The following is a 27,538-nucleotide window of genomic DNA, read 5'->3' on the forward strand; positions in this document are numbered from 1 at the left end:
TTGGGCTGGTTTCATGCACCAGCCAACAGAGTCTGCATCACAGAGAGGTTAGAAAATGTCTGCCTGGACCTTTAAGATGATTTTATTCCCAGTTAAATCACCATCAAACCCTTTTCATAATAGCATCTGCCACTGAACCATTGCTAATTAGTCAGTCCCCCTTCAGCGAGGGAGGAAGACGTGACAGCAAAGATGGAATTATTTTTAAAAATGGCCCAAAAAGCCCCGATAAGGATTGCAGCACTTTATGACCTACACCATGCTTGTCACAGGGCAGGGAGAGGGAATTTGCACATCACAGCATGTTGCAATCATTGTGGAAACATCTTTCTCTTCTTGCTTCCTTCTCCACCCTTGTTAAGAGACTTAAAGTAAGATGGAAAAGCAGCTGCAGATTCTAGGACATCCCATCTGGGGAGCCAGGACAGCAGTGGAAAGCTCCTTCAGTGTGTTCTATAGCCTCAGTGGCTCTTTGGTTGCTTTAATGTTTTCTCAGTAAGCATCACTTCTCTAACTGTTATGAGAAGCATAAACAAAATTCGTGGAAGATCTTGAACAGTTTGGATGTTGGTGCAACAAGGGCCACACAACAGACAGTGTGGTCAAGGGATTTACTGAAGCAAATAGTTCTACTGTGCTGAGGGAGAGAGAGAATTGAGAGAAGCACCTTGACTTGGAGATAGATATGAAAGTCTACGGAATGACAAGCCTAACACTTAATTAAAATTTTCCATTCTGCGCACCACAGTCTCCAAGGGGAAAAGCAGGGCTCTTCCAGAGGTGAGTTTAATAGGCTGAAAGGTCCACAGGGAGGAACGCAGGAGCCCCAGGAGTGCTGAAGCCTTCACTTGGTTTGTTGGTCTCACAGATATGTCTGAACAGATAGAGCCTGAATACCTAAGCACAAGAGCGGCTTTAATGGAACTGATTGTCCATCATTTTCCCTAGAATATGGAGAGGGAAAGGTGATTGTATAGTTGGGTATCTGCAGTTCCTTGGTGAGGACAGAAACATATGGTCCCTGAGGCTTGGAGAGAGTTCTTTGAAAAGAGAAAGTGGTGTGTTTCAAATAAGACACCCACCTTCTCTAGGGCGATGCACTGGCAATGCCAGAGAGCAATGGGCTGCTCTACTGGTTTCCTAAAGACAGGAAAACCTGGTGTCAAGGGCAGATTCTCCATCTTGTCTTTTCTACTTCTTCCCAAACAAAGCGGAGCCCACAGCACTGGAGGAGCTGCTGCTCACAGCAATAACCCCCACGCTATGGTAGCCTCATCCATGTGAGCATCCACAGAACATGATTTAGGCTACACACCCACTACAGCATTTGCCCACTTCTGATTCTACAAGGACCTCCCTAGAAACACTGAAATACTGGCGCAAAACCTATTTTCATTCTATCACAGGCTGCAATGACACCAGCACAGGGCCCACCCTCCCAAATGCACTCAGTCAGCAGTTTACCAAGCACACTCAGAAGGGCCAACAACAAAACAGGGTACCAACACTGACAGCCTGAATTTCAGCAAAGATAAAAAAGAGGGGGGTATAGAGAGAAAGTTAAACACTCCAAAGCATGTATTTATTTTACTGTTTTGTTAAGCATCTGCCCAAGCTGCATTAGCAGTCAATAAGTTTTCTCCACAATTCTCCACTTTCATGAAATAGAACTTACTTCTGGTGAAAAATAATCTAAACAGACCAAGAACATGTGCATCATCCATGCAGAATGGGAAAGCATTCAGGGCAGTGGGAAAGGGTCATCTTGCAAATGCTGCAAAACCCATCAACAGACAAAAGTTACATTCAGTTCCTAGGAACTAATACACATAAAAAGGAGACCTCCTACCAAGATAGCAGAAAGCTAAAAGTAAAGGAAGAAGGAAAGGTTGGGGATTCTCAGGCCCATACTGTTTGAGACCTCTTCCAAGAAAGACATACCTTCATTAACAGGGATTTTTCCTAGGTCCACAAATAAATTTCTCTCTCTTGGACAGTGTCATCCACTTTGGAGAGACTGTCTGGTGGGCAGCTGTGTCCTGCTAGTTTTTTACTATTAGGGAGTGTTCTCCTTGCACAGAGTGTGTGATAAGAACATACCTATATGGTAAGGTAGATTCAACCAAAACCAGCAGCAGAAAACTTCCTGGAAAAGATATTCTTTCCAAGTGCTTTTTACTGTCTTAGTAATTATACTAGTTGAGGAATTAACACAACATTGGTGAAGTGTTATCTCAAGAAACACATGTACTTTGGCACTTGTGCTGTGTTTGTCGAGGGCATTGCTGAAAGCCCTCAAAACCTGCCATAGTGTCAATCTCTGCTTCAGTCATGCTCCACTTCTCTGGAGTGGAAACTCCATCAAAGGCTTAAATCAAAGAGCTGAGTATATGATAATCACCAGGTGAAAACTAATCGTGTTTGGGAGTCTAAAACATCTCCTTTCTTTTCCAAGACATCTTTTGCTTAATTCTGACCAGCCATCAGAGGACAGAAAAATATATATGGTCTGACTTGTCAACCAGTCAATACCTCATGAAAAAAAGTCTCTTCTACACCCCAAATACTTGAAAACCACAGGCTTCCGCATGATATTTGATTGGTTGGGTTCTGTAACAGCTGGTGGCGTGGAAATAATGCTTCATAATATTCTAACACAAATTAATAGTTTTAGTCAATGCCCTTCATTAAATATGCTTGTTTTCTTCATGCCAATGACATTAATTTATATAGAAAATGTAAGAAGACAGGAAAAGGTGTTTCCTAGTAAGATGTTAAAAAGCTGATAGAAAAGCAGAATAATATAGTATGTTCATTTTTAATTACATTCTGTGTGTGGTCATTTCAGGCATTCTGGAAATAGAGGAATTATTCAATATATAACTTTGGCAAATATACTTACAAATATACTCCAGAGACACTACCAGAAATTTATACTACAGAATAAAAGCCATCAGTTAAAAGGAAGGCACTAGATATTAATCCTTGTGGTAGAAGAGCTATTTCAAAAAGTTAATTCAGCCCCATCCTCTTCAGTATGTACCTACTAACATTCAGTATAGTCATCTTGAAACAACAGTTCAGAAAAGGGTAAAAATATACATTTCATATTGAAAGAAAGGCTCACTCTGAAAATCAGGTATAATAATTAGACATTAGTTAGACTCAACAACTATGTCCATGTTCAACCCTGGAACAAGTCTGTGCTCTCTCAGAGCCGTCAGACTCATTGCAGAGGCTGCAGGAAGTGATAGGTCTTCATCACCAGCACAGCAGGACATAATAAAGCTCCACGATTAAGCATTTTCCTGCTTTTCTTTATTTTAGTAGTTTCTTTATGGTGGCATAAGCACTGAAATTGGTGCTCTCAACATTTTTTATACATAGGTTGTTTTAAGCTTAGGATTTTCCTGTGCTAAAAGCAACAAGCTCTGTTCACCAAGGCTCCTGCTTAACTGCCACAGGCTGCAGAAGTGAGAGACCAAGGTTTTGCAAAGCCCAGCACCTCACTCTGAGGCTGGAGTTTGCTTCTCAGGAATCCCTCTAGAGACTGCTATGGTGTTTCCAGGGGAGAATTACCCCCTATTTTACTTATATGCAAGTTTGAAGGCCCTTTTACCACCCTTCTGCAAGTGAACTTGCATCCAAAACCCTAGTTTGTGCTATCTTATCTCTGTTGAACCCCACAGCTCCTCAGAGAGGCCCCTGTAAACAGAAGCATCAGGAAGGGGGACTGCAAGTTCAGCCTCATCTCACAGCCTGGCTGAGGCAGCTGCAGGGGCCAGTGTCTCCCCAGGGCCTGGAGGCAAAAAGAGTCAAAAGCATGTTAAGGAAATTGAACTTAGGTCTTGTTGATACTTTTAAGCAAACACTTCCAGAAAGAAGGGCAAGGGAGAAGTCACAAATCTACGTACACTGGCTGGTCTGTGCAGCCATGCCCACAAAGTAAAAGCTGCCTGACTCCATCCATGCCATGATGGCAGCCCAGTGACACCCACAGCCCTCCTGCCATCCCCTCAGCCCAGTGACACCCACAGCCCTCCCACCATTGCGTCAGCCCAGTGACACCCACAGCCCTCCTGCCATCCCCTCAGCCCATTGACACCTACAGCCTGCCAGCCTCTCAGTCCAGTGACACCCACAGCCTTCCTGCCATCCCCTCAGCCCAATGATACCCATCGCCTCAGTCCAGTGACACCCTCAGCCGACCCTCCATCCCCTCAGCCCAGTGACACTCACAGCCCACCCTCTATCCCCTCAGCCCAGTGACATCCACAGCCCACCCTCCATCCCCTCAGCCCAGTGACACTCACAGCCCACCCTCCATCCCCTCAGCCCAGTGACACCCTCAGTCCACCCTCCATCCCCTCAGCCCAATGACACCCTCAGCCCACCTTCCATCGCCTCAGCTCAGTGACACCCTCAGCCCACCCTCCGTCCCCTCAGACAAGAGGCACCCACAGCCCATCCACCACTGCCTTCATTGCCTCAGCGCAGAGACACCCACAGCCTGCCTGCCATCACCTCCATTGCCTCAGCCCAGTGACACCCACAGCCTGCCTGCCATCTCCACAGCCCCTCAGGAATGCCCTCCCTATAGCCCTTCATAACAACAGCCTCACCTGCTAGGGGCACCCAGACCATTGTGTCGGAGAGTGGGAAAATGCAGCCCTATGGCTGCGGGGCAGGAGTCCCAGAGCCTGCCCACCATGGGTCTGCCCTTGCCCAGGTCACTGGAACCTGCGAAGCCAGAGAATTCCCCCCACTCTTCGAGTGCCTGAGGGTACAAACAGCCCGTGAGGTTACTGTAAAAGAGGTGCTCTGCTCAAATACACCGGAGATCCTGTTAGGAACATCTCAAATGAACACAAACGGAGAGGGAAAAAAGAGTGTGTAAAAATGGGAACCGAAAAAGTGAGGAGTGCTTCCCTCCAGCCAGTGGGCTCCTTCTGTCTGTGGAAGCAGTTAGGAGACATCAGGAGGAAAATAGTTCTTTCTAAGATGAACAGCTGCACTTACACTGTGGTGTTGTTGCTGGTAAAGCCTGTGTGGTGCTGCAGGAAACAGTGGCAAGAAAGGGGAATTGAAAGCCTTGGAGGAGCTCTAGGAAGTTTTCTCCACAGGCTGGCAGCCAGCCAGCTGCTGGCTCAGCCTTGCACAACCACTTCCTGTGGCCAAAAACACCCAGAAAGGGAAACAGGTGGTGGACAGGGGTTGTGTGGACATGGAGGTGTGAGGGCACTGGATGAGGCAGGGACCTGGGACACCTCCCCTTCTCCATGGACCCGTGGGATGCCTCAGTCCATGCCTACACTCAGTCTTCCCTGCTGGCACTGAGCCATCCCTCAGAGCATCCTCCCTTGTGGGCTATCAGAGCCCAAGGCAATGGCCAGTCTTTCTTACTGGCATTCCCATCTCCCTAAATATGTTTTTGCCACAGAGACCGTCTCCTTCATTCATCTCTTATCCCAGGAGACACAAGTTTGTGGGGCTCCAACTCCTGCTTGTTAGCTCAAGCCAAAAGGAATAACTATAAACTAAGAATAAATACTAATTAACCTGAATCTTTCATCGTATCTTGATCTGAACCAGACGCTATATCTATCTTTAACTTTAGGCTGCATTGAGATGCAACCTCTATCCACAGCAGACAAAAATAAGATTCCTTCTTTTGATAAAGTTAATTGTGGGCCTCAACAAGACACATTTCTTGGCAATACTGTGATCTTATCTTTAAATGCTGCGAACTCACAAGGGATTGAAAGGCCTTACATTTTGAGCGCCTCCCATACAAGTTTTCTGATAGAGGAGAATTTAATCCAGGAACTTTCCCACGTTGTGCTGGAAAAAGAGGTGCAACGAGGACAGCTTTCACAGTGCACACAAAGGTTGAAGAGAGGCTGTCCCATAAAACCCAGCCAAAGCTGAGATTTAGCCCCCCAACCCAGGGAACAGTGGAGTGGAAGCCATACAGTATCCCCTGTTGAGCTGATTGAAATCAGTAGTGCTTTATATTGGTTTTAGTATCAGAGAGAGAATAACAGAGCTAAAACCAAAGATTTATTTCCCTAAGTGTATCAACATTTTCAAAGCTGCTTCGATTTTTTTCATTTGTTGGAAGTAGCTCCAATATTTTCTAAATTACTAAAAACCACTGTTGAAAGCTCCTGTAACAAAACTGTGTTTTTCATTATGACTGTTGGTAATTCTGCAGACAACATACATATAGAGAGGAAACTATACAAACCAGACTTACTGTAAAAGCCAAGACCTTTCATAGATGCAGCTGTGTTCTCTTGCAGAAAAAATAGGTTATTATTTGGGGGAAAATATTTTTGGACTTCAAAAAACAGTGACAGGGATACCAAGCAACTCTTTGGCAACAGCTATGCAAAGATAAACTCTGCCCAGTTCCACCTCTCAGGCACCTTCTGTGCAACAGTCTCACATCAGCTAGGCTGGTAGCCAGGATTAGCAATTTAATCTTTTCACACCATTTCAGTGTGGATACGTAAATTTTAATAAGCTTGCGGATGAAGTAAAAAATTAAGCCTCTACCATTTTAAAGTTGCATAAACACTGTTTAAGTGGTTTAACAGTGTGGTTTGTTTATACAGCACGAATGTCTTAGTATATAGCAGCACAGCAAGCTCAAATACGTGTCCAGCAGAGCCAGCTATCCAGGTGCTGGCACACCTTTCCATCCCCAGACGATGCTCCCTCTGTCTGTAGGACATGCACCTCACTTTGTGAGGCCAGGACATTACCCACCTCCTCGTAACATAGGCATGTGAGGAACTGCTTATGTGTCAGTGCAACCAGTTAGCAACTGGGTCCTCTGAAACAGAGACACCTTGCTTTCCTAGAAGACAGCCCTCAAATTTATGCTAGAGGAACGAATGGCAACTCCATCCTCCAGGAGGGCTGAAATAGTCAAAAACATTGAGGATGAAATACTGTTCTACCTTCTTGGTGAGCCCAACCACCACTGACCTCCTCTCTGTGTCTTGCAAGTGGCTGTGTTTACTAAGGCAGTAAGGCACTAATGAGCAATGAGAACAATACAAGATAATCAGAAGTTACCTCTTTCTTACCAAAATTGATGGGAATTACATAACCAATGTGTTTTTGAGAACCTTGGTAAATTTAATGCCCAAATTGCTCTTCAGTCCTTCCATTTAGGGTAGAGGCTGGCTGTAAATCAGAAAAGGTACCTAGTCAAGTTGAAACACTGGTCAGAGTTTAGGCTACCTGAAAAGAGTCCCAGGTGCTCGTGTGTATTTAGGCACGTAAAACAACCTTTAAAAGTCCAGTCAAAATTTCTGTCCTTGAACTGAAGGTTCATATTCTTAGATGAGTCCCATAACCAAAACTGCCATCATAACAAATGCACAGGCATCTCCTTTCCTGGACGTGGGTGGTTTTGATGCCTGCACTGGTTATAAGAAGCAATGGACTAAGGGTGTACAAAAAGATGAAATTTAGGAAGATGAGTAATGTATCAAGTGTGGAGGCAGTGAGAGATGATCCACTTATTATGTGCTTTTATTTAATAATTTATAAATAAGTATCAGCCTTCCTCAAACTGCCCCTCAACCCAGCAATTACATGCTGGCTGTTTTCTTGTTAGTACTATTCTTTTATAATAACAAACTGTTCCCAAAGCCTCACATACAGAGAGTTAGACAATCAAAGTACTGTGTTCAATTTTCCACTTAATTCATTCCGTTAGCTGCAACTAAAACAATACAATTCAAAGCCTTGTGTGTTTCTCTTAAAAAATACAAAACTTTACTTGTTTCTATTAATATATACAACCTACAAGAAAGAGTTAACAAAGCCCCTTTGTCTCCACTGTTGTAGTAATTTTCTTATCCTTTTCTGTAGATGCTCTGGCAGTCATCAATATTTCTTTCAGTTGCTGTTCTTCAAAAGACACACACTTTTCATTCAACTGCAGAGAAAGGAAAGGAATCCAGTGGGCCAAATTCCCTTGGTGTTCAGATCCACTGCAGCTGCCCAGGAAGGAATCTAGGTGAAGGTGTGGGGCTTGCATTAAGGAGAGAATCAAACCTATTTGGAAGGGAAGAAGCACCATTTTATCAGGTAGCAATCAAATTTCCATTCAGATTTTACCTAGATATTTTACCTAAATATTTCATATTTCCAGAAAAGCAGTGTCTTCATGGCTACTGATCTCTGCTTACTCACTTCTTATAAATGACACACCAAGTTTCAGCATCACTATAGAGCCTTTCCTTTTTCATTTTATGGGGCTTCACTAATGCAATCTGATGAGAGTCTAATTAATATTATACCAGTTTTGCAGGTTCAAAAGAGAACAGCTCTACCTTGCTCCACAAGAAAGCAATAAGCCATCCTATTAGAGCACTGTCTCTCATACCACCGAGCTCCCCCAAAACTGGGCATATTTCCATCAGCCATGAACACAGAGCATTGAGTGCTCAGGGAGCAGCAACATCCCTGCTGTCTGAGGATGCCCTGTGTTTGTCCGAGCCTCACAAGGTTTCCAGAGCTTCTGTGAGCAGTAGCTCAACACTATTCCAAGTAGAAGACTATGCTCCTGGTGTGCTACTGTTTGGTATGTTAATTCAGTATTTCAGCCCTAGTTGTTGACAGAGAGGCTTTGATTCAGCCTACTCCTGCAATAGAAAAACAAATCACTGATTTGGATCTGTAGTCTTAATTATTATCTCACCAACATAAATGAGCATTTTATTTAAGCTCTGTTTCTCAAGAAAGAACTATTGTCTGCTTTGATAAGATGGTATGAAATTTATCCAAACATTTATCAAACTATGTGAAATCTCATTCGAAGAATATATTCTGAGATCTGGAGAATAAGGCCCCTCAGGAAAAAGTAACACCAAAACATGTGTAAGAGCAGAGACTCCCAAACTCTAGTCCAAAGGGAATTCACAGCTCATCTAGTGCTCACCTTTACTGTTTTCTTCCAGTACACAACAGCACAAAAAGGACAGGGCAAAGTAAGGAACAAAAACTGGCTTTTATTTTTTTTTTTACATAAAGGCCAAACCCAGCTCCAAGAAACACTTTCCAGTATTTTCCTTCCTTATAGTTACTGCAGTTCTACAGAGATGTTACACAGTGATGAATGACAAGGGAGGCACTTCACCAAATAAGGTGCCTATTCCAAAATTATTTTTATTAAAAGAAATGCTAATACCATACTTCTGGCATATGACTTATGCTTGAAGAATCCTGAAATTTGCATATAATCTGGGTGAAAGAAATTTAGTTGAAACACCAACTCCAACTATTCATGAATGTTTAAAAAAAAAGACAAAAAAAATCAAAAAACCCCACCACCACTGCTTGGCACGTTTTTTCCAAATGTGTTTTCTTAGCTTAGGTTGTTATAATTGAGATAGTACTTGGCAGACAGCAACTCTGTGTTCTGTAATAAACATACTTTGGATATGGCATTTCAGGGCAATTGAGTTACTAAAAAACTTTTTATAAAGGTAAATGTATCATCAATGTATATCAAGGATCATGTTATTACAATAAAGTACGGCACTGTCCAGGAAATCTAAGACATATTTCATATCACTTTAGTATGTCAGCATTATCAACTGATCCACAAAGACCAGTAACATTTTCATTATCATCTACATTTAAACTTCTTTAAGGTTTCAAGTGTCCTTATGTTCAATACCTGAAAACATGCAATTTAGTCCCACAGAGTAACTCCAAAAATCACATCAAGGAAGTTCTTGAATGGTTTATCTCAATGACTTCCAGATTAAATCTGCTCTTCTATAACACAGAAAAGGCCTTTCTGTAAGTGCCTAGTCTAGAAACACATGGCTGAATTTAGATCTTTTCAATGCAGGAACAAAGGAACATGCAACTTTTAAAACAGTTATTAACTCTGCTGATGACACATATACTGAAATCAGTGCTGAGACCCTTAGTATCAGATGAATAAAACCATATTGAAGAACTAAAATAAGATTATGGAGCACACAAAAGGAATAGTTTTGTTTCTGAAAGTATCTACATTTTACCCCCTCACCTTTCATTTGGGCTTCATTAAATTCCCAATTACCAGTGCAAGAATGTGCAGTATCAGTGCAATAAGTGCACAAATGCCAGAAAGCCAAGGTAAGGAAGAGGCAGACATTATAAATCTGTTCACTGTAGTGTTCCAGACTGGTGCTAAAATAAGAGTTATGAGCTACATTCATTTCCAGTAAATATAAGATTATCTGTAGTCAGCTCAGGCCTTCTTTCTGTAGTCATCATCTACTTGGGAAGAAATTGTAGGTTCTGTAGAACAGCATTCACTTTTCTCAATGTCAGAAAGCAAAAGTGAACAAACTCTGGCCCTTCTCCAGTTCAGGTCAAGGAGAGTAACATGTGTGAATCCCTGAGGGTGACATCTATCCAGCCCAATACAGCTGCATTTACCCACCCTGTAAGCTCCCAGATCAAAGGCTCAAGCCTTTGGATAAAGAAAGGTTTCACAATAAAATATTCTTCTAAAAAGAAGTTGAGTGCACAAACTTACCATCTCTCCTTGTAACAAAAGCTGTTGTCCATAAAGTTTGCTGGAAGACAGGATCCACATCAGAGAGTAACAGAAACTTAAGGTGACATTTCAGGCCTGTGCATCTTGAATAGTTTCAGTTATGACTGGACAAGTGTTTTCCATGCCTTCAAGTACAGGGAAACAAAGAAGAGCAAAAGAAACCCTGAAGTCCTCCAGAACCTCTGCATTTCCACTTAGCTTTCCATTCAAGTATTTCTACCCTTGGTTATTGATACTAATCAAACCCACGGACACACTGAATATTAACAAAACAGCAGCAGCCAAGAAAATTAAACTGAGCTAGACATCATTGCTATATTGAACAAATGGATTCTTCCCTCAAACAACGACAAGAGCAGACAGAAGAGCAACGGCTGTGTGATGACACAGACCTTCAGCTGGGAAGGCAAATGGACAGGCCTTGGTAGTTGTGTAAATTCTGTGGTTTGGTCTTGGAGGTTGTGGCTTCAGCCTCAGGTACCAATTCCTTACCACAAACCACCAGAGACCTCTCTGAGTAAATGCAAGGTCAGCTCTTTCTCAGTGAGGCTCCATCAGATTTAAGTATCACCCATGCAGAAGGCCTGCAGCTGGAGCATCCTGCATGGCTGTTCAGCACAGCAGTACGTGGGCATGAATCAGCCGGAGAGGGGGATAGGTGAGACCTGTTCACCTTGACAACAGGAGACAATCCTTGAGCACCTTCCACCTCTTCAGGCTGCCTGCTTTGTTGGACAGCTCTCAGGAACACAACTCTGCTGCCTTCTCTGAATCAGACACAGAAGACTGCAGATTACTTAATGCTGCCTGTATCCCAGGAGCATCCTGGGAAACTTAATCACAGTCCTTAACCATGCTCCACTAGGCACTTTGCAGGCACTAGGTAAAAAACAGCCTCTGCATGTCAAGGCTCCTCCAGGGAAGGTCTGTCCACCTGCAGCAGTACCTGCAGAGCAGCAGCTTTTGAATCACTCCACAGTCTAGGATGTCATTCCCAACATCCAAACGTAGCTAACTCAGCTTGTTACAGCCACTCTGTTTCTGAACTCCAGGAATGAGGCAAACCTGCAGGAGCACCAGTGGTCAGAGCCACCCAGGCTTTCCAGCTGACACTGGATATAGATGAAAGCCACGTATGGGGCAGCTCCTGCTTTGCATTTTGGTGCAGATGTACACAGAGAAAGGAGCAAGGGCAGAGCTGAGACAGTGGGAAGCTTGAAGAGAAGGAGGGCGTCTGTTACTTGAAATCATTCTAAAGCACATTACAAATCTGTTAAATCATTGTGGCTTACCCTGTATTTCAGAGTAAATTAGTAACTTTTCAGAGGGAGTGAAGAAACTACCACTCCACTTTTAAATAATGAAAATGCTAAAAAACCTACACTTAACAGCTCTAAAACTGCAGCAAGTCACCCACCAACACCCACTCCTCTTGTCAGCAGGCTTTTTTCAGCTTTGCCTATTATTTGTGTCAAGCCAGAGATGTCTAATGCTTGCTGTGCTTATCTCCTCAACTTTTAGAAGCCCCACATGTACCTGTGCACTGACCTCTTTCCCCACAGTATTTTGATCTAAATAAGTAACAAACACAGAGTTTCCAGAATCATTTGGATTCACTGGCTCTGAGTGCATAGCTGTAAAAAATCTGCTTTAAGATTAACATCCAATTTTATTCATGCCTGAGGCTTCACCACAGCATCTATTTTTGTAAGATTAACAGCAAGATCCCAGTTCTCCAGAAATGTAAAGAGTAAGAGACAATTGTAAAAGGAAGATGATGTTTCCTAACCTGCCCTGCTCACATCCAAGAAAGTACATTTTCCCAGCCCTTTCCATGGTGGGTGCAATTTCTATTTGCATTTTTGCACCCACAACATGTATCATGTGTATTAGTCTTTCTGCCTCCCATTAGGTGAAATGCGAACTGTGGGTGCCAAAAAATACTAACACAAATCTCACATGTGCAAAGTGTCCCCTGAAAGACAGCTTTTACTCTGGAGGAGTTAAGAAGCAGACATCTTCCTGTACCTTGCACAACAGCATTTTGAATCATCTAACTTGAAAATACAAGTGTAGAAAATGAGCACTTGGTATTTTGGTTAATCCATTAGAAATGAATATACACGAAAACGCTTCTTTTTGAACATGGCAACTTGAGGACAAATTGAGGGTCATTTCTAACCTAAACACCAGAAGAAATGTTGCTTTAAGTAGTGCCTTTGGTATCTGTCAATTAGAGCTATTGCATTGCTGTCAACTTGCACTCGTGCTTTAGTTCCGGCTTTGCTCCATCCTACACAGATCCGTACAAATCGTCTCTTGCAAACATGCACTAACCACTGGAAAGGGAAATTAATAAAGTGCGCGAAAAGCTGATTCATAAAGCTGACACTCCTGTGCCCAACAACTCTGGCTTCTCCCCTCCAGCAAGCAGTTCGAGATAGGCAGGCAAAGTGGTAAAAGATTATCAAATTGCAACTGTCATTCCTGACAAAATGCATCTCAATGCTGGAAGGAATTTTAGGTTTTAAGCTAAAGCACCACCTCAAAGGGTTCCTCAGAGCCTGTCAATATCTGTACCTTGGATGGAAAGCTACCACCGAGCACAGTGTGTCCAACATATAGGACCTGCCACAAAATGAAGTTCTTCATAAGAAAGCTCATCTCAGTCTTGGTTGGTAACAATAACAAGGAGACAAGATGAGACCATCAGTCTCAATTGTGAAGACAATGTTTTCCTCCCATATTATTCTGTCTGTCATGTTCCCTTCAGGTTCCAAAGGAATCCCTGTCTCATACATCATTATTTCCCACAAAGCTTGAAAGCCTTCAGGGGGGGGTTTCTTCCTGCCCACTGTACCAGCCTTGATGTCTGAGTACCTTCAGAATAGTGACAGAGGCCTCTGCCAGCAATAAAGGGGAACATCTGCATACCAATTAAACTGCTGAGCACTGAAGAGTAAAAAAAAAAAAAAGAGGGGGGGGAAAGCCTTGAAAGTAAATCTGAGCCAAGTTCTAATTAATGCCCTAGGCCCCGATTCACCACAGCACTTAGGCACGTAGTTAACTTTAAGCATGTATTTAGTTCCATTGAAGTCAAAAGACAGCATCGAAGAGGAAAACTACATTAGCACAATTTAATACTCTTTGGGCTAATTAATCAGCCATAAAAATTAACTATGAGAACTGTATTCCTTATTTCCCTCACTGTGACATTTCCAGATAAAAATACTTAGATGTGGCTGGAATAAGCAAAACAGCACTACCTCGCTTGGCTGTCATGGGCTGCTCGGTCCTACAGCTGGGAAGGCCAGTCCCTAAGAGCAGCTAAAGGAACTGAGCTCTCTGCACACCACAGCCTAGTGTCTGTACCTTCTGTGTGGTGGCAGCAAATAGGTGAATTGTCCCAGACACATCAAACCCTCTTCTCCACTTGGTAAGCCCAGTATGGTGAATGGCTGTCAACACTGCACCAAAAACATGCAGGCTAGATTTGGCCTGAACACAGTCTCCAAGGCCCAAATAGGACCAGTTTTTGAGCTCCTGTTGACTTCAAAAAGGCATGTGTCCAACCAACCATTCTGTAAATCAGAATGCAAGGAGACAAGCTGGCTGATAAGGGTGTTCTTGCTAGGATTGCTGCAAAAACAAAGCTGCAGAAAGTTTGCCAAGTATCATTAATGCTGTACAGGGACCTATAAAAGCTAGAAAAATGAAAGCAGGGGATATAAACTCCTCTCTGAAAATACTCCTTTATCTCATCCGTCATGAAAACAAAAAAGAACAAAAACAATCCCCCCAAAAATTAGAACACCATGAGCATAAAAGAAAGTACCAGCACAGCTTTTCAGATTAACTTTGAATTTCCTTGCTTTCATTGGTTTGAGAGCTCTGTTGTTACTCGTTTTTTTAATTGCAGATACTAAAAATTCTTTTATCTTTCAAAGACTTTAAAGTATGTTATATAAATACGTAATTAAAGCCTCTTTCAACTGGGTATAATTTACTCTATAGTTTACAACAGCTGCACTACAGCTATTACAGTTTATCATTTAAAAGCCTAATTAGGGACTTCTTAATTAGTGGATCCTTCAGTCACTAGACTGTGACTGTGTAAAATACGCTCGGCAGCCATCGCATGTTATAAATCCGCATGGAATATTTGCGTGAAAACAGGGTGTGTACAAGTCCAAAAAGACACTGCTGGTCCCTGCAGGTCAGCCCACGTGAGCGTGCAAAGCTCCACACTGCACCTACACTCCCCTCTCCCAGCTGCTCTGCACACAGCCTTTACCTCCTGCACATGTTGCTGGGAACCACCAGCACCTCCCAAACCAAGCCCCCAGCCTGGCTGAGCTGACCTGCTATGATGGAGCACTCTGAGGTGACCATTCCCAGATTCGGACACAACCCAAGGAGAGGATGGGGCCGTGCCCACCACCTGCTCAGGCTGGCTCTCCTGCGGCTCACCAAACGTTTTCTCCAGCAAACAGAGCTCCTCGCTGCTGCCCTCTCTCCCTCAGGAGCTCTGCTCCATGCTGGATTCTGCAGGCACTTCCTCTGTGCTGCCCAAAGTACTTGTATCACTAGAAGGAAGAGGAGGGGAGCCAGTTACTGCCTCTCATTTATAGACACCAAGACACATTTCTTGTCAATCACCACCAAATTAGCAGTCAGTCACCGAGACTTAAAGTGCAATATTTCCCTGAGTAAGGACTGTAACTCCTCCATCCTTCCTCTGGATGGCACGGTGCCAGAGGAGCTGGTGGAGCCATAGGGAGTCTGAACAGGAATCACTCCCCAGAACGAGCCTCATAACAACTGGGGGCTCAGAGGACCCACTGCTCAGCAAGCAAAGAGCTTGTCCAGACCATACTCTGGAGGACTGGTGGGAGGTTGTTAAGTTTTCACCCCCTCGTAACACAGCAGCAGTGTTACAGAGGGTCAGATTTGGGGCCTGCCAGCATTTGGGAGTGTTGCTTTAAACAGTACAGTGACAAAATCATGAGTTCTTATTGACTGCAGGATAATATAAATCAGCTATTGAAAACCTGTATCATTAGTGCTATTGCTTTCCAGTGGTAGATGGCTGCAGTAATGGATTGGCCTCTTCATCTCATCCTCCCACTAGAAAGCAACATATATAGGACCGATCAATAACCTGATCTAAGTTACTTGTAGACATGTCAGGTGAGAATATCTCCCTTTCTCAAAGGTTGTAAAGACCAAGTATTTTTGCAAAACTTAGGCCAGACAACAACTTCGGATAAATTGTCATTATGGCACAGAACAGCATAACCAGATCCATCCACTTTGTTACACAAAAGTTTTTAACAGACACGAAGTAATTGTATTATATGCATGTATTACTTTGTGGGGTCATTAGCTCAAGATATTCCTTTGCAACAGGATAAATTTCCATTTGAAAAGCATTTTCTGGAATAGCCATGTTGCTGAAGAAAGAGCCTGTTTGATAGGAAATAACTAGATTATTTCATAGTGGAGTTTGCCACTAATTTCTGCAGCTGAAATCCTAAAATACTTCCAAAATCAATACCAAAATCCACTGCCATTACTAGGGCCTGGATTTCATCCTATTGTATCACAACATATTACCCACCTAATTTAGTGCTGTCAAATTCAAAGTCAATGGTAACCCTACAGGTCACAGCCTTGTTTCCCCATGGATCAGTGGAGAGGCTAGAGAGGTGTCTAAGGACCTTCCCTACAAAAAGATGGCATCACTTTCATGCCATCACTATGACTAAAGCACATGCACGTTTCTACCCCTTACCTCACCTCTGTCACTGGTACACACACAGAGGGGATTGCAATCAAGTAGATTCTAAAGCAGGTCAGAGGCACAGTTATTTCATAGTTATCATGTTACAGCCCCCAAGGATGCCCACAGACAAATAAGGAAGCAGAGGTATGCTGACTTCTGGCTGTACACGGAGTCCTGGCTGTACACTGAGTCCTGCTGTGGCACTGACAGCAAGGCAGTCTTTGCAGGGGAGAACAGACAAACACAAGCCAGGGCTTTCCAAGAGGTGAGCTGTCACCTGAAAACCCCTGTGGCAAGCCTCCTATGGATTCAGCCAAGGACTTCACGGGGACATCATACTTCTTTGACCTGACGTTCCTAGAAAAGTTTGCACTCCAAATTCCTGGAAATCCTTGAATCTTAAATCAAACATCCTTTTAAACAGGTCCTTGTTGTACAACACTTACATTGCATGGCCTGCATGCTACTAATGCCGACTTTCTTCATTAAGTTAACTGGCATCCAAAGCAATGCCATGGAAGTGATTTTATCTGATTTCATTTTGCCTTGACTAATGTGACAGAAGAGCAGGAAAGGCCTTTCAGAAGAGGAAGAGTAAGGGAGTGGCTGGGTTCAGGTATCCATAACCATAAAGCAGAGGAGAAGGCTAAAGGCGGATGAGGAAATAACATCTTGCCAACATGCTTTATACTCAATTTGCCTGGTGGTCCCAAGCAAATACCATGAACATCCTTGTCTTCTCAACAGGGCAGACATGCTGTACCCCACCGTGGACAATGCTGGGAGAGCAGAGCAGCAGAGCAGCCAAGTGGCTTGGGAAGGCCAAGGACCCTCTGGACCATGGTGCCTGCAGCCACCACAGCTCCCACCAGGACAGCTCACCATCCCAGCCCCCTCAGCTCCAGGGTACTAAGGTGCAGAATCCAAACACCTGCACTCAGCCCACACAGTCCCAGCTGCACGGACTAGTGGCTGACCTGTTCCAGCCTCAAGGCTGCTGCCTGAACCCTTGGGTTCAGAAGAAAGAAATGGATCTCTGGCAACCAAGAGATCCCTTTTTATGGGGACAGGATTATTGATTATAATTTGTGTAGATCTCTGCTCTTCTCCACATCCATGCCTTTTTTATTTTGGAATAAATGAAAACACTCCAGAAACGCTCAGTCTTCTTTTAAGATTTCTCTATTTCACTAACTTGCTCCAACCTCCACCACAGCTCTTTCCTTGTCAGCAACTGTACCACTGCACTATACCTCTGCCCACGCACAAATGCACTGGTTGAAGGTATGAACTGGAATCTCTCCGTTAAAGGAACAAGCAGGTATCCCAGAGACTGACACAGTCGCTATTTGCATGTAGAAGAGGAAAAGAAGGTGCATGACTGAGCCCAAATTAGCATGAGCAAAGCCTACCACGGCATTCACAAACTACAGCTTGCACGGTGGCGCTAATAGAGCTGCACACTTTCCTCACAAAGAAGAATTTCTACGTCAGCTAAAAGGAAACTTGGGTAACAATGGTCCACAAAATTTCATATAAACTTTTAAATCCTTATTTTTCAAGAATTTACAGAGTGCTAGAAAAAGAGAAAAACAGCAGATGCAGGGTGAGATGGATATGCCCAGGTTTAATTTCATCTCCACTTCCAGCTCGATTCCTGAAGATGGCTACCTCAGCAAGAGATGTGTTTTGTAGGGCCTTCATCACTTCTGTACCCCTAGATTTCTGAATGTCCAGAAACATTCACAGTGCTCAGTGCATCTAAAAATGAAAACCAAAATAAGCAGGGTGAATGCAGATCTAACACTCCATTTCCATCTTTTGAGAAACGAGGACCATTTTTTTCACCATGAGCTCTTTCAAAGCAAGGCTCTGGGGATTCGTTTATGTCTGCAAAGTCTTGCTGAAGACACACACTTCATAAACTATAAGATTTCCAGATTCTAACACCATCTTTGTCTCTCTGGCTACGTACAGAGATACCTAAGCATTCATGTCTGTGTATATACCTACCGAGTCAGAAAAAGAGGATTAGACGTCTCAGGAGACTGTTTAAGTAGTGCAATTTTATTGGTCCCCCAAACCAAACTGCACTTTGAGGTCCTGTTGCAGAGAAGTTAGAGACTCTCTTTACTTTATCATCATACTTCCATGGAAGCTGTTGGAACAATTCGGTGCCTCCACTGTTTCCGCAGTAGGTTTAACTCATCTGAGAAACCAGAAGGAACACTAAATGCAGACATTAGTGGTAATAAAAATCAAAGCTAAGCCCTACATGAAGAGAAACAAATTCCAAAATGAAAAATTCGATTACACAGTACCTGTCTCCTGTCTTGACTTCCTCATTATATGTAGAAATTAGCCCTGTCATTAAGTACTTTGATCAGGCTGTACATAAACAGCTTATAATGGCATGAAATCTACCACAGCAAGCAGGCAAACGAACGAGTGGAGAAATACTGACATTTGGGGCTGCTGTCAGACATCAAGTGCTGCTACTCCCTCAGGGTCAAACTGCTGGAGTAAATGGGGTTACTCTGAGGATTAATTGTTCCCTCCTGGTGTGCACTACTTCCAGAAAGTTTCAGTAATAACATCTAAGAGGTTATCGTTTGGAGATCAGTAGCACTGTTTTAAGATCTTCGAGAGATTCAAGAGATTTATAAGTCAGGCTGTTGTAACTGCTCTTAAACTCAGTACAGAAATTCTCAGCCCATGATCGACCTGAAGCAGCAATCTCACCTTTTTAAAGTGTTCTGGGGTCAAAAGAGCAAAAGCAGTATATAAGTAAGAACAGGCACTATCATCTATCTACTCAGAATTAAGGCACGAGAGGAGAGGTGCTTGTGGTCAAATTGGTCCAGCTTTGAATTGCTCAGAAATGAGGTATGGCACCATTTCACGTACTTCAGCTCCAAATATTTGTCATTTACATTTGGAGAATTTCCACGCACTAACGCACTTTATAAGCAAGACTTCTGGGCAATTGTGAGGTTTTTTCTGGTTGATTTGTTTGTTTGTCAGGATTTTGGAGCAGAAATTGCTTTCTTCTGGGCTGCATTTAATGCGATGTAGCTTCACTCACTTGTGATACTCTCTAAATTCCTTCTACATACAGACTGCTACACAATCAAAGGTTGTCAGGCCAACAGTCTCATTCCAGCTCTGCCCCTGTCTTGCCATCAGTCCCTTGCCATCGCTGAGCCCTGTTTTCAAGCTCTGTTTCCTGTTGGCTCTTCCCACCTCTTTACTCAGAAGACCCTCAGCCTGGAGACAGGCCATGAGGGTGACCAGGTACAACATCTGCCCCTGAGCACTGCCTAGGACACTCCATTTTATCTAGGAAGTACAGCTCAGATGCTCTCTGCTTTCCTAAGTTAGCTGGGATGGGGTTCTGAGGATTTGCCAAGTATACGGTAGACACAGGCATAAGGGAGGAATCCTGACCCAAAAGAGGCAAAGACAGTTTTCCACTGTCTTCAAGATGGCCAAGATTTTACCTTTAACATCCTAATGAAAGCTTGGACAAACACTAAGCAATCCCACAGATTATTTGTTTCTCTATGTATTTCTAAACATATTGTAGAGCAGACATTTTATTATTCCTAAAAGTGCTAAAGTCCTGTATTTCCTCCACTTATCCCAATCCACTCTTTTATCCTATTGCTACAATCAGCTCCAGGATGTTATTGCAATACATTGTTCAAAACAGCTATCAGCACAATTCAGACAAACTCAGCCATAGACCAAAACAGCTGAGACAAAATATCACAGGCACCATTGGGCTTCCCAGTCTTTGCCCTCACTCCATAAAACTGCATAACCCTTCTTACTCATGCCCCACATACCAGTTGTGTGGCCACAAAAACGGTTCTTTCCAGATCCACAAATACTCAGACGCTCCTTTCTGTACAGTCAAGCAAAGAGTGCAACCATGTCACACCAACATAGGCATACACCAGGCAACTAACACTGTACACTTGGATAAGAGTTGGAAGAATTGACCTCTGCTACAGAGGGGGTGGGCACTTTGAGGTAAAGGTCTGTGAAGGTGAGAGGGTGAGCAGTCACTCACCAGCCAGGCAGAGAGCAGAGGGATTGCAGGAGATGGGCAGCATGGAGGAAAGGCGCTCACAGAAAGCTTGCAGGGGACGGAATTATCCAGAGGCAGCATTTTTACATTTGGCTCTAACAAACCAGGCCAACTTCAGCACATGTGTAGTCCTTAGAAATAAAGCAAATCAGACATTTCTTTTGACTTTGCAATTCCTTTCCAACTAATTTACTTAAATATTGCTGGGTATTTTTCCCTCATTAAAAGTTGCAGTAAGGGAGTACCTGAAATTTCTAGCAAGCCTAGAAGCACCTAAAACAATCCTGTCTGCAAATGCACATTACATACACCAACTACCACATCATTATCATTTGACATTTTTACAATATGCCAGCTTCCCTTCTAAAAACAATTCACTATTAATAGCAATTTTATGTAACTAGCAGCATGCCAGGGATTTCTCGCAGATCCCATCCCTGAAGAATCCCCAGATTCAGCAAGGCAATCAAATCTCATATGCAAAGTCTCCCAGTGATTACTCTCTTCCATTCACCTCTTCAGGGCTCTGGAGTTTGCTTGTGCTCTGTGCAGCCATCCAGCCCTCCTGGTGAACTGCAGGATGCAGAGCACACTAAGGGCTCCACTCCAGACCAAGCAAGACATTTTTAAGCCTGTCTTACCTGTAAGTGCATGTGTAATCAATGGCATCACCCAAAATATAGTCAATCAAGTTGTTAAACACCTCTCTGAACAGCTGATAACATAAACTGGGAAAATGCTCTGGCACAGTTTAGGAGCTGCTCTAGAAAAACTCACAAGTAATGTACTTTGGCACTGAAAACGTATCAGTCAGGAACAGTGTAAACAAGAGGAGCAGAAGCAGCTACAGTGGCACCACTTTTCAAAACACACTTAATGGCTGTTGGGAGACAAGGCTAATCCTTGTTTTAGGTTTAAAAGTGAACTTGGGAAGGAAGGCAGCTGACCAGGGACCTAGATGTGTCACAGAGGTTATGTGAGAAGATGGCCCATCTCAAATCTTTCAGGGGATGGTGAAAATTGTAGTCAAGATAAAGTTTTTTTAAAGGTTTATTTTTCCTAAATCTTTGTTCCTGGATTTACACTGGATTTAAAGCAGTGTGTTAACTTCATTCCATCAGTAACAAACCCCAGCCAAGGAGAACAGCATGTATCTAAAGGCAATTGGATCCACCAGATAGGAACGAATGGCTGCAGTGTTACAGTATGACCCCCTTGAAGGAGGTGAGGCCTGGGGCCAGTCCCACAGATACAACCAGGACACTGAGCATCTGCAGTAGCCTTTGAAGCCAATGGGAATTGCTGGTACTCAGCACCATCAAGGCTTGGTCTCCAGAGAGGAATTTGTGAATTATCATGAGCTCACTGATTACGGCTGGAGTCTGTCACAAAGACAGACCCTGGAAAGGAACTGAAGTTTTCAGCCCTCATGTACATGTGCATCCATAGGCTTCCCTCTATAAGATGATGGATGATCCCCAGCCACACATCTGAGAAGTTGGTATCTCGGTACACTCACAGTGTGACCACCAGGGAAAACCTCTTCTGACAGCTGCAATTAAACTCAGGTCACACAGGAGGAGAGCATTGCTTTGGCAGGTCCAAGCCTTCCTGACAGCAGGCTGAGGGCTTGTGGCTGGAAGAACACAGGCCTATTGAAAGGGATGCTAAATGTAATTGCCTTCAGGAGGTGATAAATGTCAGGAAAGCAGTACACAAAGCATTTCCAGACTTGAGTCAGAGAACCAAAGTGTGGAGCTCCTTAGTACAAGGTCTAACTCCCTTTCATATCCACAGGCCTCAGAGGTGCTGTCAGGTAAAGAGCATGAGTCATGGGTATCTACAGTATCCCTTCTCAGCAGTCATTATCCGTCACTCTGCCCTTGCTCCTCTGCTAAACAGCCCTAGGGTCATGGAGAACTATTTCTTCCCCATTTTATCTGCACACACTTTCCAGAGATTGAATTCTAAAAAAGCAGAAAGGAAAACATAACCACTTTCAGCAGCCTGTCCCTGTGCCAGAAGTCCTCACTTCTTCACAAAAAGCATCATTGTGCACCTGCCATTACTGCTTCCATTCAGAGCCATCTCTGCTGAGGTGACTATTCCAGAGGCAGGAGGAATCCTTTGGAAACAGGCCCTGGTTGCCCTTCTATTTTCCCTGCAGTCTGTATTTGCGTTCAGACTCCGTCACTTCTGATTACTGGGTAGGAAGGGCTGATAATGACATACCACAGGTTTCTTAACAAAGTAAGACAGTCTTGCCTTTTGGAAGTCTCTCCCTGTGCTCCTTTGATCCAAAGAGACTTTCCTACTAATAGCACGGGGTAGATCTTCAGTGACTGTAAATGGGCAGTGCTCTGTTGAATTTCTTGGACTGTCAGTTATTTACACCATTCAAAGATCCTCCATACCATTCAAACCACTGCTCTGCACATTATGCACGCTCTTCCCCGACAAGGTTAGGTATCGTGACTGAGGGAACAAAATCAACAGGAGCTGATATGGTTTTAAACTGGGCAACTTGGCTTCCAAGTTGTAAAAATATATTGGTGTAAAAAGTGTGTGATTGGTGTAAAAAGTGTTTGGGCACTTGGTTCTCAAGCAAATAGCCTAAAAAACCCTAAGGACTTTGCTGATCTGAAATTGTTAGTGCTTGGCATTCAACAAGCTCTTCAGAAGGCACCTGACAAACAAATTACTTCATCAAGATTTGGGGAGAGTCATGGGAATGTTTTTCAAGTAGTTGTTGAAACAGAGGTGCTCCCAATTTTCCTAGGAAATATGTCAAAATTAATCAAATAACTCCAGGAGCAGCAGAACACTGCATCCAGGTTCCTTATTCATCTGTGTCCAAAGACTGGATTCTTCTTTGGTACAAAGAAGGCACAAGCCATGGCTGACATTTCTTTGTACCCAAGACTGTCATGACATCTCTTTCCCCACTGCTGCTCTCCACAGCCTCTCCTCTCCTGGGCCTATCTGCATTTTCTTCCCCACCTCCATGTATATAATTCAACTGAATTTGGTCAAAAAGACATTTCCAACCACTTGTCAAATTTGGATTACACTAGTCAGGACTTCCAAAGTTACACTGGAGGAAGGGCACACCAGAGGCCAGATTTTAGTGGCATGCTGAAAACTCCCCAAAATGTTCAGTACCTGCACTGATGGAAGCCTGAAGAAGAGCTTCATTACACCTCCACAGTACCAGGTGCTCTGGAGTGGGACTACACAGAAAGGAGCAGAGTCCTGGCAAATCTGTGCCCTAGAGACTGCCTGAGCCCCAAGCCAGTACTCCAGAGGAGCTGGATACTCCAGAGGCAGCTACTCCAAGGAATAAACACCCTCTTCAAATGGAGGCCCACCTCTCACTGCAGTAATGGGCTAAAAGCAAGGCACAGGGAACTTTCAACATGGACAAAAGCAGGAATGGCATTCCCACCCTTTCTTTTAATGCCAGTATGCAAACCAGCTACCTATGAGAAGACTAGATCTTATCCAACAGGCCACTTATTTCCTCCTGACAGCCAAGCTTCCCCCATACGGCCAGCACAATCAATGAGATTTCAATGTGGGCAAGCAGGAGGCCAGACACAAGTCTAGAAGTAAGGTGGTTTATTTCTTACTGAGCAGCTTGATAGCAGAAGTGCCATGGTCATTCTTTCTAATTTCAGGGACCTTTTAAATAAAGTTCCACTCCAGAAGTCAAGCATGAAAGGAGAGGAATGAAAACTCTTTGATAGATAAGATATTACTAGAGACTGTCAGAAGCTTGCTAGGAGAATGAAGTAACACTCTGGATACTGTCATTGAAAACAATAATGAAAGAGTACACCATTTTCTTAACTGAAGTACTATCAAATCTATGTTACTGCTATACAACATATTTTTCCTCCAAAGGTGCCAATTTCAAGCTATGACTATTGATCTCTATCCAACACTCAAAATTAACTGCACTACTAAGGAAAAGTGGCACCAAATCGTTTGAGAACATCAAACAGTAAAAAGCCAATGGGGTCAAATCAAGGTCAGAATTTGATGAGTAGGGTGTCAGAAATTTAATCCATTTTGTCTAAGATAATGTATAGAGCCAGTATTGGGGCTTTATTTTTTTTTTTTTTGCCTGTCTTTTCTGTAATTTTTTTTAAACTAGTTTCTCTCAAAAATATCACAAAAGCAGACCTCAACTTTTTCTATGAACTTTTTTCCATGACTGGAGAGAGAAAAGATTAAATGGACTGCAACACAGATGGCAATTATGCCTCTGTTTATTTCCTAATGAGTCACAAGATTATTTTTTGCCTTCTGCCACATCATTTCAGAATACAAGAAAACCTTATCTTGAAGGAGACTTGAGGAGACAAAATAATACTTTTAAAAGTCCCAGTCCAGCAAGAGACTTAAAAAAACCCCACCCCCACCCCCAAACTTTAACCACATTTAAGTCCCATTCACTTAAATTCAGAAATGATGGGTAAATCTGTTGCACCAACTGGTGAATGTGGTGGGTATCATTAGTGGTCTTAGGACAAAATATTCAACAACTCTCATAGTGACATGCTGCATTTACAAATCAGCCTCTGGAGAAAATTAAGCCCTAAACTGCGGACAGAAAAGGCTTCCCCTTTGCCCTCCCCAGAGCTGGGCATGCCCCTGCCCTCTGACTGCCTCCCGTATTCCCAAGATATTCCCCAGGTTTAGAGTCTTGACTGAAATCCCTTCCAGACTGAAGCCCAACCCCCAGAAAGGACACATTCAAGGCAGCACAGCTGCGAGCACACTGACCCAGTGCTGCCTGGCCTCTCAAACCTGGCTGGGGCCACTTGCTTTTAAAACCCAGGCTGAGTAACCAATTCTGTAGTGGCAACACTGTCTGCTTCTCATATCACACTCTTGTAATTAGCATGCTCTTGAAAGGAAGCATAAGATATGTATTCATCAGTCCAAACCTTTGTCTCTCACCGCCTCAAAAAATGCCTTAACCACAGTGTTTTGGATAGGGGACTCCCCTCTAAACCTGCTGAAATCATGCAACAAAAATTCAGGCTTTGATGCAAAGAGGGCTGAATCTTCAGCCCAGTGATTAGGACACATGGCTGAAAGAGAATCCCTTATCTGAGCACTTTTCACATGTTTTAGACAGTAACTGGGGGTGGATAATATGAATTTGGATCTTGTCAGGAAGAGTCTGAGTGTGACCTCCCACCTCCTACCAGCATACACAATATGCAAAGGAGGATCCATTTTAAAGGGAGAGCAAGACAAACGCTCCTTTCTGGAACAGCACTACCTCCGTGCTGGAACACACTAGCTTTCTGCAGTAGTAGGTGAAGATATCTCTCCTCAGCAGGGGGCTTGGTACTTCAGAAACACCCATGTCCTCAGGACATTTCTGTTTCCTGGCTCTAGGGCTTCCCCCTCAGTGTCTTGGGATTCCTACCAGCTTTGGGGAGCCTTGGGATTATCTATCCCAAGGAAGTTCAAAGACACACACAACTGGTGTGGCAAAGATAGGGCACAGTTAGGTTGAATAATTTGTTACCTAAAACTGCTTCTGACAGATGGCAAAGCTGTTCTGGAACGCTGTGAACATAACAGATTTTGGGACAGGGTGCTAAAGAGAACTGATTTTAGTGAAAAGTTGGATTTTTATCAAAGTGACCTTTTCCACTCCAAATGCCTGCTTTGCATAGAAAATTGCAATGAAAATTCCAAAATTTGATAAGTAATAGAACATCCCAGTGACTTAACTGGAGTTACGGTTTGGATGTCATTATCCTTCATGGACCAACAGCTGCAACTGGACTCCATGTCCAACATGCATCATTGCCAAATATTCCCACAACGTATCACAACAGCACATGACAACAGAAAACCATCATTCACATTAAAAAAGTCCAGAGTATAAGGAAGAGAATGGACCATTTGCCCGGAAGACTTCCGAGTTCCTTAATCTGACGTGGAAACCAGTTGCTTCTACCTCGCTTTCCCCCACCTCCCCTCAAAAAACCTGTAGTTTTCCTCAAGAAATAAAATATTCATCATCCATTCTAATTAGCAAGGCATTTTCAGGCTGTATTCCTAAAGAAATGGGGCTCAGTTGTTGGCACTGCTGTCCATTTATCTGTCCAGTGGTCAGTTCTGTGTTCCTTCCCTTCCCGTCTCCTCAACGCCTTCAGAAACTACCCGACAGACAGGGAAGGGGGAAGGAGCTGTGAGTGCTGGGTGGGAAGAGTAGATATAAAAATCCTTAGTTCTGTTTTGATATTTTGCAACCACAGTACAGATCTACGCGACAGATCAGCAAGTCTCTGAGCTTTGAGAGGAAACCCTGCCAAAAGATGGTACTTCTTTCCCTTTAAAAAAAAAAAAAAAAGGTGAAACAGTTTATTGCTAGGTGTTGTATCGCATCTGAAACTTTCAGTTTCAGTGCTTGTGTGACGTCTATAGCAAGTGGAGAAGGATCTTACTAAAACCTTCCAGGATGAAAACCCTCACGCTAGCCGGTCTAGACATTCTCTAGCAAATACAAAAGTGGGATTAGAGGGTGCTGCTATTTTGACTCAAATAAACAGAAAGATTAATTAAAAGAAAAAACAACCTCTTGAACAAAGCCAGGTGAACATCAGCAAAAAAACAAGTTTAGTTTGAGATGGTGAAATGCTACAACATAGCTTATTGAGATAAATCCATTAAAAACCCAAGCACTTCTCAAGGCAAGTATTAAAGTATATATTTGTCTTATGATTATGGAGAAACTTTTTTAAAGTAAGAACCTAATTTTCTAATTCAGAGTGAAAACCAGACTCACTGGCTTCTATTTGATACTTAGCTTTCTGCATATCCAGCTTTTAAATTAAGATCTTACTGAATTTTTTTAGTGTCTACTTAATCTCTTGGCTTACTTTAGACTGTTCTTCTAAAAAGTTTCACCTAAGTGAGATGAAAATTGTTGACTTCTGATACTTTACTGCATAGCTAGGAAAAAGAATCATAGGTCATGAGGAGACACTTGAATTAAATTATACACGTCTGTCTGTCTAAGAGAAGGCTTCCCATTTGTTTTGGAATTGACTTTGAA

At 43.1% G+C, this 27,538-nt stretch overlaps 1 long non-coding RNA gene across 7 annotated transcripts in view; it reads right to left on the bottom strand.

Annotated features, from left to right (window-relative positions):
• Positions 1-5,704: 5,704 nt before the first annotated feature.
• The window catches only part of LOC113959336, a 62,053-nt gene continuing 40,219 nt past the window's right edge, over positions 5,705-27,538 (bottom strand). For all 7 annotated transcript variants that reach the window (XR_003531782.1, XR_003531776.1, XR_003531779.1 and 4 more), the window contains 2 exons: positions 10,556-10,701; positions 5,705-8,073 (listed from right to left, as the gene is read on the bottom strand). This is a non-coding gene — a long non-coding RNA (uncharacterized LOC113959336). The remainder of the gene's footprint in view (positions 8,074-10,555; positions 10,702-27,538) is intronic.

The sequence above is a fragment of the Corapipo altera genome, unplaced genomic scaffold (assembly GCF_003945725.1).
Source record: "Corapipo altera isolate COAL_440 unplaced genomic scaffold, ASM394572v1 254, whole genome shotgun sequence".
Taxonomy (NCBI): domain Eukaryota; kingdom Metazoa; phylum Chordata; class Aves; order Passeriformes; family Pipridae; genus Corapipo; species Corapipo altera.